General features: G+C 45.6%; 1 protein-coding gene across 2 annotated transcripts in view; it reads left to right on the forward strand.

Annotated features, from left to right (window-relative positions):
- Arhgef4 (Rho guanine nucleotide exchange factor 4) overlaps positions 1–18,797 on the forward strand; it is a 66,316-nt gene that overhangs the window by 28,141 nt on the left and 19,378 nt on the right. The gene's annotated exons all lie outside the window — the stretch shown is intronic.

Raw genomic sequence — 18,797 nt, forward strand, 5'->3', positions numbered from 1 at the left:
GTTTTAATTTTTGCACTTTGGAAGTCAAATTGTCTCTTCAGACTCTTTGTAGTATATTCTCTTTCCTGTTTTTCTTCCTGTTTTTCTTTAGTATCAATCATGTGCTCACCTGTGGGTTTTTTTGTTTTTGTTTTTTTTAAGATTTATTTATTTATTACGCATGCAATGTTCGGCCAGCATGTTTGCCTACATGCCACAAGAGGGCACCGGATCTCGTTACAGATGGTTGTGAGCCACCATGTGGTTGCTGGGAATTGAACTCAGGACCTCTGGAAGAGCATCCAGTGCTCTTAACCTCTGAGCCGTTTCTCCAGCCCTCACTTGTGGGTTTTAATTTAACCATTGTAAAGTTCTATGGATTCCCCAATTAATGGCATGGTATCTGTTCCTGGCATTGGGAAGTTTCCAGCCACCACTGCCAACATGGTCCCCTCCTCTCTTTCTTTTGGGGCTTGAATTCATATAGACTTTCTACTCTAGTTTCACTGTTTCTGTGATAAAATATTGTGACAAAAAAGCAAGTAAGGAGATGAGGAATATTTTTAACTTACATTTTCAGTTTACAGTCCAGCATTGGGAGCAAGTCAGGGCAGGAACTTCAAAATAGTTGGTCACATTTCCTCTGAGTCAAGACAGAGAAATGAATACACACATGCTCACTTGCTGCTTGATTTTTCCTCTCTTAGACAGGTCAGGACTCCCTGCCTAGGGAATGGTGCTGCCCACAGTGGGCTGGGTCCTCCCACATCAATTAACTTAAGCAGTCCTCCCCAGACATGCCCACAAGCCAACCCAATGAAGATAATACCTCATGGTGATTCCCTTCCCAGGAGATTCTAAGTGTGTCCCGTTGACACTTTAACGAATACCACACCTTCTGAGTGAACCAGAGAGGCTGCAGCTCCTCCCTCTTCTGCACTTGGCATCCTTTTCTCTATCTCTGTTTCAGGCTGAACACTCCAATTGGACCTCTCTCTCTCTCTCTTTTAAACCGTCCACTCTATGGTTAAACACATTCACTGACCACCGAGCATGCTCTTTCATACCTGTAATCCCAATAATCAGGATGCTGAGGGGGAGGATCCCTGCAAGTGTGAGGCTAGCCCGGGCTACAGAGTGAGAGCCTATATTTTAAAAATCACATTCGTTGAGTTATTGATTCGAATTACTGAATTTTTGAAAATTACATGTATTTATTTTGTGTGCTTATGTGGGGACACATACATGCCACAGCACACATGCAGAGGTCAGAGGACAACTGCTGGGAGTGTTTTTTCCCTGTGTGGATTTCTGCTGCCAGTGGCCTTAACCATTGGACTGTCTTGCCCCCTCTGGTTACTGACATTTCTTCTGCTCCAAAGTTTCCATTTGTTCCATTTGGCCTCACTTCTCTGCCGCAAATATCCGTCTTGTCTTTCACCTCTTGAAGCTAGACTCATTAGCCATAAGTGAAATGTAGCTGTTTGTTTTTTACTCTTTACTCTTTGGGGGACCCACCACCCAGCTCCCAAATAAATCACACACAGAGTCTTATTCTTTCTTATAAATGCCCAGCCTTAGCTTGGCTTGTTTCTAGCCAGCTTTCCTAACTTAAATTATCCCGTCTACCTTTTGCCTCTGGGCTCTTTCCTTTTCTTACTTCTGTAATTTTACTGTCAGTCCTACTCCATGGTGGGTGGCTGGGTGGCTGGGTGGCTGGGTGGCTGGGTGGCTGGCTGGGTGGCTGGCCCCTAGAGTTCTCCTCTCCTTATTCTTAGATCCTTCTTCTTCAATCTCTTCTTCTATTTATTCTCTCTGCCTGCCAGACCCACCTATCCTTTCTCCTGCCTCACTATTGACCATTCGACTCTTTATTAGGTCATCAGGTGTTTAGACAGGCAAAGTAACACAGTTTCACAGAGTTAAACAAATGCAACATAAAAGAATACAACACATCTTTGCATCATTAAACAAATGTTCCACAGCATCAACAAATATAGCACATCTTAAAATAGTATTCCACAAAAAAAAAAAAAAATAGTATTCCACAAAAGGGAACATAAATAGATAGAACATACTGTTTGAAGGCAAAAACAAAAGCAAGACCCCATTACATTGAGATTCCCACTCATCCCAATCAGAACGGCAATCATTCAGAAAATAGGTAATAACAAGTACTTGTGATAGGGAGTGGCCATTCACTGTAGCTGGTGGAAGTATCAATGAGTTCTCTATGGAAATCAATATGGAGGTTCCTCAGAAAACCAAAAATAAGACCTACCATATGTGAATGAATGAAATAGCTCTTGCTTCAAAGATACAGTTTATTCTGGAAACAAATATGAATGAACATGGCCTGGGAACAGATTGTTAGGTCTCCTCAAATACCACTTTCCAATGAGGTAGCAATTTCATGAGCTTTTTGTAGTAATAGAACAAAGAAAGTCATAAAGCATGTCCCTGTTCAAATACATTGGCGGGCACATTGGAGAGGTGGGTTATAACAAGATGGGGAGAGCGCTGCTATAGGCCATGGATACAGTCTGACAGCACTCTTAGCCCTTTGATTGGTGGAAACTAGAGTTTTATTTAGTTAATACATTCCATAGGTTTTTGTTTTTCACAAGGTGTTGGGTTAGATGCAGAGGTGAGCAAAGAGCGGCTATTTAGTGGGCTAATGATGGCCCAAGATAAATTGCAATTAGGCTCTGGACCTGCAACATTCCAACCTCTCCACATCACTGAAATTCTAATTAGCCTTTTCAGACACAGCTTCTTTCCAGGAATTTTTGTTCATACATACAACCTAGATATCCCACCCCTGGGTATGTTCTGAAGGGATTCAAAGTCAATGTACCAGGAAGCTACTTGCACATCCATTTTTTTTTGTTTGTTTGTTTTTGTTTTTCGAGACAGGGTTTCTCTTGTGTAGCTTTGCGCCTTTTCCTGGAACTCACTTGGTAGCCCAGGCTGGCCTCGAACTCACAGAGATCTGCCTGCCTCTGCCTCCCGAGTGCTGGGATTAAAGGCGTGCGCCACCACCGCCCGGCACATCCATTTTTATTGCACTAATTTTATAAACACAGTCATCCTTTAACAGAGGGATGGGTAAAGAAGATATGTTTTATGTCATGAATTTCATTGAGCTATAAAGAAGAATGAAGTTATGTTTGCAAGAAAATGGGTACAATTAGAGACCATCAGATTAAGCAAATTAAGGGATACTTGGGAAAACAAATATCATGCATTTTCTCTCACTTATGGATCCTAGATTTCATATAGATATATAAAACCAGGTATGTATACATGACATGAATGTAGAAGAAAAATCCGTCGATGGAAACAGATGATGATGAATGGAAGATGGAGAGGGAGAGAGCAAAGTGTTTGTGGAGATTATAGAGGGAAGGTGCTCAGACTACATTATCTACTTAAATGAAACCCATTGTTATGGCCGGGACCTCTTCTTTCTGTTGCCTGGACTCGGTTGGACCTGTAAATACTGGAGTTGTCCTTTTCATCATGGTGCCTTCCCTCCATGTGCACCCGTTCATTCTGTATTAAAGGATGAGCAAAGTGTTTGCAGAATACTTTATGAAAGTAATTTATGGCTCTGGATATTATTTTCCTTCTCTGGAGAGGGTTCAGAGTTGCTTTTGTGAAGTAACTGGTGGTTAGGGTTCCTTTAGTTCTGTCTCCCAGGACCCAGAGCTAAGCAGGTCCTTCATTAACCAAACTCCCCACTGATCTCCATTCGGTCCTAACACAAAGCAAGGTGCTCTATGCTTGTCCCTGGGTGGTTGGGGTGGGGAGGTCACTTTTGAATTAAGCTCCTTGCTCTCCAACATTCTTCCTAAGTTGTTACAAGTTTGTTCAGTCCCTCAGCCCCACCTCTGGTTTTTAATAAGGAATCCGCACTCTCTGTCCCCAGGAAGGGGCAGCCATGTGAATTCTCTGTCCCCGGGGAGGGGCAGCCATGTTCATTGATTATCACATTCCAAGAGTACCTCAGAGAACACCAAAGTGCATTGATGACACATTACGGGATGAAAACAAAGCTTTTCCTCTTGGAGCAATTTGACCAAGAGTGAGCCCAATTTTGATCTCTCTGGTTCTCTCCCAGTCCCTTCTGTCTGTAGGTTGGGGTTACTGGCCGATCTGCAGTCTGTCAGTTGTATTTGTCCATGCCTGCCTGAATGCTGATGACTGTCCCCATGTCTGTCCCTATCAAAGGGCATTGCTCCGTATTTATTGACTAACACAGAAAGCGTGGCATGGGGAAAGGATGAGGGATGCTTTGCTAAAGTCTTGAACAGAGCTTTACAAAAGAAGAAGTCATGTGACTGACATCAGCAGACCCTGAGGCGCTCAGAAAAGCAAGCAGTACGCAAACAGCTGATACAAGCGATACCCGTGCGCTGTTTCCAACATTTATGGTGGATATTTATGGTGTAAGATTGGTTCCAACCTGTTGGCTGCCTTCAGCCTTCAGCAAATGAGTACGACAGCACACATACATATACACATGCCGCTCTGGGTCAGGGACATGGAAAAGTACATAACCTAAGATTAAAGCTGTGCATTGACTCGGGCTATAAAAGTGATTGCATGGGAAATCCAAGGCCTTCGTTGTTCTCCTAAGGGCAGATGAAGCTTAAACAGTAGGGTAGCAGGTTAGGTACATAGTCTTAAGTGATCTGAAGGTGTGTTGCTAATGTGGCTGTGAAGCCCAGCAGCTCAGTCTTTTGGTGTCAAGAGAGGTTTTCATAAAATTGTATCATGATAACCATGGACACTTGGCTTCCATGCCTGACTATGTCTTCTGAATTTCTTTTGAATCTCTATGGCTTCCTCATGACTTCAAATACACGGATGTATATTTTGAGACAAAAAGTCTCTTGTGTTCCGGGCTGGCCTCAGGCTGGCCATTTAGCTAAGGATAATCTCAAACTTCAGATACTCCTGCCACCACCTCTGAGCACTAGGATTACAGGAAGTGTGCCACTGAGCCCAGTTCACAAAGTGCTAGGGTTGGAACCCAGGGCTTCATGCCTCCCACCAACTGAGCTATGTCCCTAGCCCTTCACACACATATTTCATGTCAGCTTTTTCTTCCTGTTCTTCATGAGCAGATTATTTGTTTTGTAGACAGGGTCTCACTATGTAACTCTGCCTGGCTTGGAACTTGCTATATAGGTCATCAGGCTGGCTATGAGCTACAAAGATCTGCAAGCTTCCACAGGTGTTGAGATGAAGGGCGTGTTCCACTGTGTCAAGCCTCCAGGAGTGGAGTTTTAAATTATAGGCTGCTGTTATCATGGGCAGAGATCTGCTGTACTTCACATTTCTGCTTGTGTTGCCAGGCACAGTCCAGTCCTGCTCGCCATGGGCACCCCACCCTATTTTGCCCTTCGGTCCAGCACTTAACACCTAGATTGCTACCGGTTGGTGCTGGTTAAATTATAAGAATTCTGTTGTTGTGTAGATGATTTTGAAATTTCAAATACTGTCTGTTTAGAACTATCCTTTAAAAGACTGCTAGCCTCCCACACAAAATCATCTGAGCCAAAAGTGCTGGGAGCTTCTTTTTCTTTTCTTTTTTCTTCCTTCCTTCCTTTCTTTCTTTTTAATGTCTCTCCCTTCCCTCCCCACCTCCTTGTATGCATGCATGTGTGCCTATGTGTGTGGAGGTCAGAGAACAACCTTGGGTATCAGTCCTCACCTTCTACCTTGTTTAAAACAAGGCCTCTTGTTATTGGCCACTGTAGCTCGAGTTTTTCTGCTTTGCCCACAGTCAGGACAAATCTTTGTCACCCGCCAGTCCCACAGCCGCTCAGACCCAACCAAGTAAACACAGAGACTTATATTGCTTACAAACTGTATGGCCGTGGCAGGCTTCTTGCTAACTGTTCTTTTATCTTAAATTAACCATTTCCATAAATCTATACCTTGCCACGTGGCTGGTGGCTTACCAGCGTCTTCACATGCTGCTGGTCATGGCGGCGGCTGCAGTGTCTCTCTGCCTCAGCCTTCCGCTTCCCAGAATTCTCCTCTCTCCTTGTCCCACCTACTTCCTGCCTGGCCACTGGCCAACCAGTGTTTTATTTATTGACCAATCAGAGCAATTTGACATACAGACCGTCCCACAGCAGGCCACTGCATTCACCAGGCTAGCTGGCCCACACGTTCCCTTCTCCACCTCCTGATCTTACCAAAGGGATGCTGGGATTGTAGATGTGTGCTACCCTGCCCGGGCTTTACATGGGGGTCAAGCTCAGGCCACTCACAGAACCCTCTCCCCAGACCCTAAGGAGACTTTTTTTTTAAGTACCATTTTCATTTTTTGATTTGCTTACATTTTTCTCTTATGGTAACTTCTCTATTTTATACACATTTTAGGGCATCGATTCATTTTGGGTAGGGTTTTTTTGTTGTTCTTTTTTTCATATTTAGAAGCGAATTAGAAACTGAAATTACAGTTAGCTCTCAAGGGAAATGGTTTAAACCTTAGGATATATAAACCATCAGAAAAAAATGGACTGGCACAAAGGCAAATGATCAACTTGGAAAACATTCCACTTTAAGCCTGTTTTTCAAAAGATTCCCTTAATGGTGTGCCTTATTGTAGACCAGGATGCAGTATTGAACTAATTGGGCCACCGAGAGCTTGATGGTAGCTTTCAAATGTTTGGAGATTGTTTGTTTTATGGTTCTAAAAGAGTTCACTGGGTACTTACTGCTTTAGTCTCTGTGACGGCTACATGGGAGTGTCGTCCTTCCTATGTGTCTCTGAGTGTTTAGTTTCTGTTAATTCGGTTTGGTGTCTGCTGTCTGTCAAGGCCTCTGCCGGATGGCTGGAATTCAGTAATGGACAAGGTACATAGGAAACTTACAGAAGGCTTCATTGTTTAAAAACTTGCATGCTTAAAGTATGTTTTAAAAAAAAGGGAGACTTTGGGGCATTGTTCTGCATGTAAAGCTCTGGGTACAGCAGTTAAGCCCAGCTCATCCACGTCTCCTTACCCCTGCAATGCATCACTGAAGCCGTGGGAGCTCTTCATGATGTTGGCCTTTGCTGTGGGACACACGGAGTGAGCCCTTCAACATCGCCTGACTGTCAGCATTGCGGGTTAGTGTGTCCTTAGAATGGGGCATCCATCCCAGCCTTTCGATCTGGGGTGTCTTGGTGATTTCCTTTTTGTTTGTTTATTTTGTCAGCATGTTCTTCCTGTGTAGCCCAGGCTGGGCCTCAAATTCACGATCCTTCTGCTTTAGCCCCCGGCGGGCGGAGAGAACAGGTGTGCACCACCAGCCCCAGCTCTGGAGAACTCTTCATGAATAAACAAACAGGGCTTCTCATGACTACCTCTGCTAAATAGATATTTTCATACCCCAACTCCACGCAAGACATTAGTAGAGGGGCCAGGGGACCCAAGGTGCAGCAAGCCAATATCCCTTCTTTTGGCCAGCCTGCAGCATCACTATGGTATCGTGGTTCTAGTGACTGGGGCTAGTGAGCATAGCCTTAATGGTGAACATTCAGTTCTGCCTCGAGCATCAGCTGCAGATGATGGGCAGGCCAGGCAACCAAGGACCATCAGGCATAGCACTGTGTGCCTTAAGGTCAAGGTCATGCTGTCATATGTGAGTATTCTGAGCCTCGGCATTCTAGCAAATGATACACAGGGAATGCCTGGTGCATCATGATCTCTGTTTAGATGCTGGCTTCTCTTTGCTTTCCAGTCTGGGAGCCATCATTTGTGATTTATTTTGTACTGATTTTTGAGATGATGTCTTTCACTGAACCAGGGGCTTGCCATTTAGCAGGATTAGCTGACCGGCAAGAACTTCTCCAGCACTGGGGTTGCAGGCGTGCACCCTAGCTTTTAGATGGGTGCTGAGGGTCCACATTCAGCTCCTCATGCTCACACAGCAGCCGCTTTGCTGAGTGAACCATCTCCCCAGCCACCTCACACTGTTTCTGCAGCTCTAAGCAGAGTCCTGGCCAGGACACTCAGTGCGTGCTCATGGATGAGACTCGGCGTTAGACTGAATTGCTGCAGGGCAGGAGGGTAAAGCAGTCTAGCCATCATTCTGCTAGACTGACCGGCTGGGGAGAAAGAACATGACCCATCCGCCTCTGAGCTCATGCTGACGCCGACTATGCAGACTCTGGTGTCAAGACTGGGCTAGCCTCTGACTGGGCAGCAGTCTGCCTCAACTTGGCAAGTCTGTGACAGCAGCTAGACCAGTGCTAAGGTGCAGAAACATTGAGGAGGAAGCCCCATGTGACAGCCCAGCCTGACATGCAATGCCGGACACAGTTGTATGTCCATCCACTGATGGCTTTCACACCAGTCTCTCAGAAGCAGACATCCGTGCATTTAATGGGCTTCATGAGGGAGAACAGAACCGGCTGTGGGCAGTGGTGATCCGCGAGTTTGTCCAGGAACCATTCACAAGCAATTTTGACTGAATGCACCCTTTTAAACCCCCAATGTCCAATGACTGGAGGGGGCATCTTCATCAGCATAGTGGGAGGAAGGGATCTTTATCCCACAGAGTTGCCAAACACCCTCAGGGCCAGGTCCACCTCTGGCTTCCCTCTCTTCCCTGTTAATAGTCTGCTGTCACGCCTGTGCAGTGAGTATTTTCGTCACGGAAGCTGTGCTTCCCAGCTCTGGGATTTTCATTTGCTACTTGGTTACAGCATCAGTTTCCTTGCTATTTCTTCTTCCTTTGTGTTCTGGAAGGCTGTGGGGTTTGTTTGTTTGTTTTTTTTTTTTTTTTTTTTTAGTTTTTTGGTTTTTTAAAATGTATTCAAGCACTGCTGTGTTTTGTTGTGTGTGTATGTGTAGGGTGGTGCACATGTGTGTGTCTGTGTGTAACAGTTTGTGTATGGTGACCATGTATGTATGTGTTCATGTGTATGGGTGCACATGTGTATGAAGGCCTGAGTTCAACATTGGGCGTCTTCCTCCACTGCTCTCCACCTCTCTTTTTCCATTTTCATGTATGTGTGTGTAGATGTAACAGTCCTATTAATTAAGAAACACAGAGTCAAATGGAGAGTTAAAAGCCCAAGAGGTCAGAGCAGTAGCTGAGAGCTGAGACTTTCTTACCCTTCGCTGCCACTTTCATCCTTCCCCTCAGCAAGAGACCTACTTCCTGTGTACCTGTCTTTTTATTGACTTTCTGTTCTGCCTTCTCATTGGTTGTAAACCCAACCACATGACCTCCTCGTCACTATCTGTCTATACAGACCTCCAGGTCTTCTATGGTTGGTATTGAGATTAAAGGCGTGTGTCTCCATGCTGGCTGTATCCTTGAACACACAGAGATCTGTCTGCCATGTGATCGGGATTAAAGGTGTGCACCACTACCAACCAGCTTCTGCTATGGCTTGCTATTAGCTCTGACCCCCAGGCAACTTTTTTTATTAACATACAAATAAAATCACATTTTAGTACAAATGAAATATCACCATATGTGTGTTGTACATGTGTGTATATGCACATTTGCATGTATGGGGGTATACATGGATATAAGTGTGTCTGTGCACACATGCATGTGGAAACCCAAAGTTGATGTCAGGATCTATCCGCCAAACCCAGAGGTGGCTGGTGGGTGTGGTGAGTCTTGTGGGCCACAAGGCTCCAGGGATCCAGGTGTTTCTACCTCCCCGGTACTGGGATTACAGACATGCACTGCCATTCCTATATTTGCACATGGGTGCTGGGGACCCGAACTCAGATCTTTATTCTTGAACAGCAGGTGTTTTACTTCATTGAGACAGAGCACTATTTCACGATGTAGCCTGGGCTGGCCTCAGCTTCTTCAGTGCTGTGTTACATGTGCGTATCACCGTGCTCAGCCCTGCTGTTTCTGAATGACTGAAGTACATCCCTCTTACCCACCATCTTTTCCTGTTTGTTCATATGACCACTACAGGACTATGTCTTTTTTTTTTTTTTTTAAAGATTTATTTATTATGTATACAGTGTTCTACCTGCATGCCAGAAGAGGGCACCAGACTTCATTATAGATGGTTGTGAACCAACATATGGTTACTGGGAATTGAACTCAGGACCCCTGGAAGAACAGCCAGTGCTCTTAACCTCTGAGCCATTATCCAGCCCAGGACTATATCTTAGTTACTGAATGACAGACTATAAAGTGTCTGGATTCTGTTATGTTATTCTTTTAAAAAATTCTATTTATAGCCGGGCGGTGGTGGCGCACGCCTTTAATCCCAGCACTTGGGAGGCAGAGCCAGGCGGATCTCTGTGAGTTCGAGGCCAGCCTGGGCTACCAAGTGAGCTCCAGGAAAGGCGCAAAGCTACGCAGAGAAACCCTGTCTCGAAAAACCAAAAAAAAAAAAAAAAAATTCTATTTATTTATTTGTTTATTTATTATTGAAATATTTATTTATTTACTCATTATTGAAATGATAAAGGACCTTAATTCAATTCCTAGAACCCACATAAATGCCAAGCCTGGCAGTGTGTGCCTATAATCCCAATACTGGGGAGTCAGAGACAGGAGAATCATGTATTGTTGGTTTCAAAACTGAGGTAGAGAGTGATTGAGGAAGATACCCAACACTGTCCTCTGGTCGCCACATGCATGTGCACACATGCATGAAGATGTGCACATGCCACACACTCACACAGTCACACCAGAGACAAAAGACTCGGAGAGTAGATGTTTGTGTGTGTTGGACCCAGGTGTGTATCAGTCTCCTGCCCTTTCCTCCACAGCCCAGGGAAGCCTTTACAGCTTCAATTGTTTCTTTCTTTCTTTTCTATTTTTAAATGAGGACAAACAAAAATTGGATGGCAGAGGAACCAGTGAAAACGTTTCTTAATTTTTTATCCCCTAAGAGTGGAACTAATAGTCCTGGTACTTTCTCACCCTGGAGTTCACTAGCCCTCCACCCCAACCAAACTCAGTCTGGGCAGGAGAATTGGTCTGAGTCTCCTCACTGTTCAACGCCATGCCCAGGAGAGTGATGAGAACTATTTTGACAAGGAGACAAAAACGGCCCTGAGCAAATTGCTTCATTCATCTTGAAGGATGTACCCATTGAAGAGACAGCGTCAGAGTCAATAAGGAAAGGGAGGGGAGTGGACGAGCAAGATGCAGTTTGTGTGAATCCTGCATGTTTCTGCATGTATCCGAGGGCTTGTATTCCCTGAATCAGGACCACAAACACATCCCTCAGTGACGCCCCTGGGAGAACATTGGCTCTGTTGTTACTGTTTTGAAACAGTTTCCTATAGCATATGCTGGCCTTGAACTCACTGAAGAACCAAGGATGACCTTGGACGTCTGAGCTTCCTGCCTCCATTTCCTGAGTGCATGAGTTGTAGCCCTGTACCACTATACCCAGTTAATGCTGTGCTGGAAGCTGAACCCAGGGATGCCTGCCTGCTAAGCAGGCACTCGATATCTCCATCCCTAACGCATACACTAGCCGCAATAGTGGCTGCTCGGACTTTCATCGACACTGACGAACTCAGCTTGGTCAGGAGCTTGTGGAGCCGAAGTGGGATGAACAGGTGCAGAGGGCAAGGAGGCCACATTGGCAACCCTCGTGGGGTGTCATGAGAAAGACTTACACTCTTAGATAAATGGAGCCTTCAGATTGCATGGTCCAGCTGTGTATGACAGGCATTCAGGCTGTTTGTAGAGTGGGTCAGCAGCTCGGTGGGGACGCCGGCTGGAAGGCTCTCCAATACACTGAAGACAATGACATGACCTGCTCCAGAGGTTGGCAGAGGGAGGATAAGACATAGTTAGGTTCTGGATTTTAGAAAAGGGGAGGGCTGGAAGATTTGCTCATTGGTGTGGATGTGAACTGTGAGAACGTGACGGGAGTCAAGGGTAACTTCTAGAACTTGAGGTCATTGTGGTAAGGGAAATAAGCCACTCTAAAGGATAAAGGCAAATCTTGCATGTTGCTCTCTTATGTAGGAGAGCAGAAGGAGTAGGGGGAAGGGCTGGTATCTAAAGCAGCCCTTCACTTCAGGGGAAGTGAGAAGAGGAAGAGAGGGGGGAAAGGGGAGGAAGGAAGGAAAAGAAAAGAAAGAGAATAGAAGGGGACTGTTGGCCAGGCTGTGGTGGCGCACACCTTTGATCCCAGCACTTGGGAGGCAGGCAGAACTCTGAGTTCAAGGCCAGCCTGGTCTACAGAGCGAGTTCCAGGACAGCAAGGACTAAACAGAGAAACCCCGTCTTGAAAAACCAAAAAAAGAAGAAGGAGAAGGAGGAGAAGGAGAAGAAAGAGAAGGAGAGGAAGGAGATGACGACAGTTAGGAAGTTTTTGCTTTTGTGACTTTCTGCCTGAGGGGTCAAGAGGGGGCCAGAATCCTAGCCCCTGTATTCCTGGCACTCAGGAGACTCAGGGAGCAGCAGTTCAAAGTTCAAGGACAGCCTGGCTTATTTAGAGAGACCCAGCCATTAAGAAGAACGAAATCGTGTCATTTATAGAAAAGTAAGTAGAACTGCAGAGCATTGTGTTAAACGAAGTCAGCCAGACCCAGGGAGACAAGTTTTACGTTGAAATCTTAACAAAAAGAGGACATACCAGGCTGTGGTGGCGCATGCCTTTAATCCCAGCACTTGGGAGGCAGAGACACACAGATCTCTGTGAGTTCAAGGTCAACCTGGTCTACAAAGTGAGTTCCAGAACAGTGTGTGTGTGACTGTGGGTACTCAGTGGAGGGGTCACATGATCCAAGTGTCCTGTGGACATCAGAAAAAATCAAACAGAAGCAGGGGAGATAGCAGACACAAGGACCCAAGTTCAAACCCCAGCACGCACATTAACAAGCTGAGTGTGGCGGCACACATCTGTACTCCCAGCACTGGGGAGGCAGAGATCCCTGGGGCTCGCTGGCCAGCTAGCCTAGGATACTTAGTGAGCTTCAGGCCAATGAGAGACTGTCTCAAAGGAGATGGCTAGATTCCTGAAATGACACCCAAGGTTATCCTCAGGCCTACTTGCACACACCCGTGCACGCACACACACTCATTCATAAAAATCTGTCATCAAAATAACTGGGACATGCTTTGTGGCACTGCCAAGCAAGGGGTATAAATAATGGAAATGTTCATCAGACGATCTCATGGCCTGGCGCGTCCTCACAGAGCACTGTATTGTTGACTGGAGCTTGTAATTAGGTAAGCTCAGGACTTCCCTGTACCGCATAGGCATGGGCTCTAGAATACTGTGCCGAGGTCAGCGCTTTCTGTTCAGCGAAAAATCATAGCCACGACCCAGACTTTGCACCACAGAGATAACTGTTCTCGTCCTTGGCACTCCGAATTTGCCAAACCTAAAATTCCCAGGTGCCCAAAATCTTGCTACATTTACTACAGGAGTATGGTGTTTCCCACTGACTCCGTGTGTGTGTGTGTGTGTGTGTGTGTGTGTGTGTGTGTGTGTGTTCATGTAACCATGTACATGTGTACATAGGTACTCCTGTACGTGTGTGCACACACATGTGAAAACCAGAGGACAACTTTGGGTGTTGTTCCTTGGGAGCTTCCCATATGCTTTTTTTTTTTTTTGAGACGGTCTTTCTCTGTGTAGTTTTGTTGCCTGTCCTGGATCTTGCTCTGTAGCCCAGGCTGGCCTCGAACTCACAGAGATCCACCTGATTCTGCTTCCTAAGTACTGGGAGTAAAGGTATGTGCCACCACTGCCCAGCCCCCACATGCATTTATTTTATTTTATTTTATTTTATTTTATTTTATTTTATTTTATTTTATTTTTATTTTTAGTCCGGGAGGTGGGAGATGGGGTGTTATATGTATATGAGTGCAGTTTCCCACAGAGCCAGAGGCATTAGAATCTTCTGGAATTGCAGGCAATTGTTGCTTCTTGACATGGGTGCTGGGACCCAAACTTGGGTCTTCTGTGAGAGCGATATGTACCCTTAACCACTGGCCAGTCTCTCCAGCCATGGTTTTTTGAAACAGGCTCTCTTCCTGACCTGGAGCTTATCACTTAATCAATGCTGGCTGACCAGCAAACCCTAGGGATCCACCTGTCTCCACCTCCCCAGCTCTGGAATTACAGGTGTGTGCCATTTATGTGGGTGCTGGGAATCAGACTTAGACCCCCATGTTTGTGCAATGGGTACTCCACCAACTAAGTCATCACCCCAGCCCTTGAAATTACTTTATGAAGTAGTTGGGGCCTTACAGCCTCATGTTACAAGATTGGAACTCGATTCCCAGGCTCTTCACACATGGCACCAAGCAGACAGCGGCATCAGGAAGGGAAGTCATGGACAGGGTGGTTAAGGCAAGTGGGGCGTTTAACCATTTTAAGTTCTGTTCTGCATGACAAATTATTTTCACAATATTGCAGCACCATCACCATTATATATTTCCAAAAACTTTCTCATGTCTTCAGACATGAACTTGGAGCCCCAGAGATGCCTCGGGAGTTAAGAGCGCTTGCTGTTTTTGCAGAGGACCTGAGTTCAGTTCCCATCAAGGAGCTCACAACCGCCTGTAACTCCAGCTCTGGAAGATCTGATGCTTCTGCTCTCTGAGGACACCAGCACTCAAATACGCACATGTCCACACACAGAAAATGCGCATACACATAAAGCTTGGTGGCTACTGAGCAATAGTTCTCTGTTCTCCCGTCCCATACTTCCTGGTGGACTCGTATTTATTTTCTGCTGTTAAGAGTTTGTGCCTGTCCAGATCTCAGGGAATCCTGAGGAAGATGGGGAGGAAGGATTGTAGGAGCCAGAAGGGTCAAGGATACCACAAGAAAACCCACAGGATCAACTTACCTGAGCTCATGGGGGCCCACAGAGACTGAACCGACAATCAGGGGGCCTGCCTGGAATTGATCTAGGCCCTCTGCATATATGTTATAGTGTGTAGCTTGGTCTTCTTGTGGGACTCAGTGGGAGCAGGGGCTATCTCTCACTCTTTAGCCTGTTTTTTGGGACCCTTTTCCTCATACTTGGTTGCCTTGTCCAGCCTTAATACAAGGGGAGGTGCCTCGTCTTACTGCAATTTGATAGGTCATATTTGGTTGATACCCACAGGAGGTCTGCCCTTTTCTGGAGAGAAACAAAGGAGGAGTAGATGGGGCGGGAGCAGAGGGGAGGTGAGAGAGGGACTGTGAGGAGAGGAGGGGAAACAGCGGTCAGGCTATAAAAATATTTTTTTAATAAAAATAAACAAACAGGTTTGCCTGTCTTTAAGTGCGGTCATCCAGTATGGGTTCTTGTGTGTGTGTCACCGAACCCACTTAGCATGGCGTTTTCAAGGTTCATTTCTTCTCCAGGCTGCACAGTACTGCACTGTGTGCTCATTGCCCACACCCAGTCCTCTGCAGTGTGGAGCTGAGTTGTTTCCCTTTTGGGGCTATCTGGAATAATGGTGTCACAGATGCTGGTATACCAGTGTCCATCAACATCTCTGATGCCATGGTGCTGTGTTAGTCAGGGTTTTCTAGAGAAATGAAACCGATAGAATGACTGTAAAGAATTTATTAAATTAGCTTATGCAATATGGTCAATTTAGCAACACAGCTGTCTCGCTTTCAAGAGGTCGAGAACGCGGTAGTTTCTCAGTTCAGGAGCCTGCGTGCCTCCACACTTCCAATCTGGCACCGAAAACCTGGAGGGTTCCCGGAGAGGCCCAGGAAAAGCTGGTTTCTGAGATCTGTGAAGGAATCAGCAGCAGCCACAGGGTAATTAACTCATCTGCCACAGGCAAGGCCAGTGGAGCAAAAAGTGAATCATCTTCTGCCAGCCCCCTTTTATCTGGGCTGTTACCAACGCCTCCTCCCACACTTGACGTGGGTCTTCCCACGTCAGTTAAGATAACTCTGCCACTGAGGCTCCTCACTCAGGTGGTTCTCAATCGTGGCAAGTTGACATTTGAAACCAGCCATGACAGAGGGTATACATGAGGTTATTGTAACAAGAATCTTAAATGGTCTTATAATTAAAAAACAAAAAACAAAAACAGAGCCAGATATTGGGGTGAAAGCTGAAAGATCAGAGAAACAGAGCAAGCCAGCCACAAGTCCTTACCTCTACAAAATCCTCAGTCTAAAGAGAGTGAGTTCCTATTTCCTCACGCCTTATATACCTTTCTCTGCCCAGACATCACTTCCTGGGATTAAAGGTGTGTGTGCTTCCCAGTACTGGGATTAAAGGTGTGTGCCACCTGGCTCTGATTCCAGTGTGGCCTTGAACTCACAGAGATCCAGACAGATCTCTGCCTCCCCGAGTGATAGGATTAAGGGTGTGTGCCACCACTGCCTGACCTCTGTGTCTAATCTAGGGGCTGGATCTGTCCTCTGATCCCCATGTAAATTTACCAGGGTACACAAAATATCACCACAGATTATATGTGAACTTTATGTGTTGTGTGCATATATGTGGTATATGTGTTTGTGTGGGCATACACATGTGCTTATGAGGCTGTCAAGTGTCTTCCTCAATCACTCCATTTTATTTTTGAGACAGAGTCTCTCTGTCTGAGCCTGAAGCATACCAATTAGTCAGGTATCTACTCGCCTCTGCCTCCCAAGCAGTGGGATTATAAGAATGTACCTTTCTTTCTTTATTATATTTATTATACCTGACTTTCTTTATTTTATGTGGCTCCTGAGGATCAAACCCAGGTCCTCATGCCTGCACAGAAAGAACTCTACCAGCAGAGCGTTCTCCCCAGCAGCTATGTATAATTTTTTTTTTTTTTTTTGGTTTTTCGAGACAGGGTTTCTCTGTGTAGCTTTGCGCCTTTTCCTGGAACTCACTTGGTAGCCCAGGCTGTCCTCGAACTCACAGAGATCCGCCTGGCTCTGCCTCCCAAGTGCTGGGATTAAAGGCGTGCGCCACCACCGCCCGGCACTATAATTTTTAAAAACATTGAAAGGGTCGAGCTCCTCCACATCCTCCTCAGTTTTCTTCCATCTTTTGTTATTGTTATTGCTTTTATAACAACCCCCTAAGGATGTGATGTGGGAGAGATCACTGTGATTTGACTTGCATTTCTCTAATGGTTAGTGACATTGAGTATCCTTTCTTTTAAGGTCTATTTATTTTTAACTATGGGAGGTGGTACATGCACCTGAGTGCAGTGCCCATGGAGGCCAGAAGAGGGTATGAAATTCTCTGCATGCTGGAGTTACAGGTCATTGGGAGCTACTCAACATGAATGCTAGGAACCAATAAAGAGCTCTTAACCAAATTCAACAAAAGGGCAGCATACAAATTGTCTTAGTTAGGGCTTCTATTGCTGTGAAGAGACACCATGACCACAGCAACTCCTATAAAGGAAAACATTTAATTGGGATGGCTCACTTAGAGTTCAGAGGTTTAGTTCATTACTGTCATGATGGGGAGCAAGGCAGCATGCAGGCAGATAATATTATCCTCCAGATAATAATGCTGGAGGAGCTGAGAGTTCTTGCTTACATCTTGACCCAAAGGCAACAGGAAGTAAATTGGGGCACTGGGCATGGCTTGAGTATATATATGAGACCTCAAAGCCCACCCCCACAGTAACACACTTCTTCCAGCAAAGCCATACCTACTCCAACAAAGCCACATGTCCCAATAGTGCCACTTCCTGTGAGCTTATGGGGGCCAATGACATTCAAACTACCACACAAATCAACCTGTAAAATCACAGCTGATCAAAATGCAGAGTTGTGGAGCCCAGTCCCAAGGAATACATCTACAAAACACTCCTGCACCTAAGGCTGAGGAAACATTGCGGAAGAGAGGCGGACAGACTGTAAGAGCCAGAGAATCAGGGAGTTGGCTGTGAGGTTGTCTTCTAGTAATGATAGAAGCAACCTTAAGTCCACACCCATAAAGTCTCACATGACTGCCCAGACGTGAGCTGAACAAGGATGGAACCACTAGACATGCCAAACTGGACAGGTAAAAGCCCAGGAGACCTCAGCCCTACACAAGGAACTACAGGCAACCGAGGAAAGCTGTGAGTGAGAGAGGTGATCTTTCCCAGGGAAAAGCACACCAATTGGTTGTCCAGGGCCCAACAGTCAGCCCTGAAAACATACATACAAGTAACATTATATGGACCCAATGGGTTATATTTAGTATGGATGTAAACATATATACATTTATGTATACATAAATATATATGCATGTAATAACAATTAGTGGGGAAAAAGAGTCCATGAATTTGAAGGCAAGCTGGGAGGGGTAGATGGGAGGGTTTGGAGAGAGGAAAAGGGAGGGAAGGGAGAAATGTTATAATTAAATTATAATCTCAAAAATAAACAAAAAATAGGTAGATTTTTGCCTCAAAAATCACAGTGTGTGTGTGTGTGTGTGTGTGTGTGTGTGCGCGTGCGCGCGCGCGCATGCATGGCCCATGACATACATGTAGAGGTCAGAGGATAACTTATAGGAGTTTGTTCTCCCAATCTACCATATAGATCCCAGGGATTGAACTTGGGTGGTCAGGACCGGTAGTGAGGACCTTAACTGGATAAGCTATCTCAGAGGCCCCCAAAGAGTAACTGTTTTTCTTCAGTCTTCTACGGCCCTTTATGTATATTGGTAAATAGCTTTTAATTGAACTCAGATAGAGAGTTCTTGGATGATGTGTCCCAGCCAACCCTGGCGTCTCCTTGTCTACCAGGTTGTTATGGCCCAGTATTGAGGTCAGTGACTGGAGCTTTCCATCCAGCAGGCAAGGATGGCTTGACAGAGTAGCTCCTGGCCTTCTCCTTCCTCCCGAAGAAGTAACACCTGTCCTCCAATCACCCAGTTCCTTTGCCACATGCTTCCTTCCAC

The sequence above is a fragment of the Peromyscus maniculatus genome, chromosome 21 (assembly GCF_049852395.1).
Source record: "Peromyscus maniculatus bairdii isolate BWxNUB_F1_BW_parent chromosome 21, HU_Pman_BW_mat_3.1, whole genome shotgun sequence".
NCBI classification, from domain to species: Eukaryota; Metazoa; Chordata; class Mammalia; order Rodentia; family Cricetidae; genus Peromyscus; species Peromyscus maniculatus.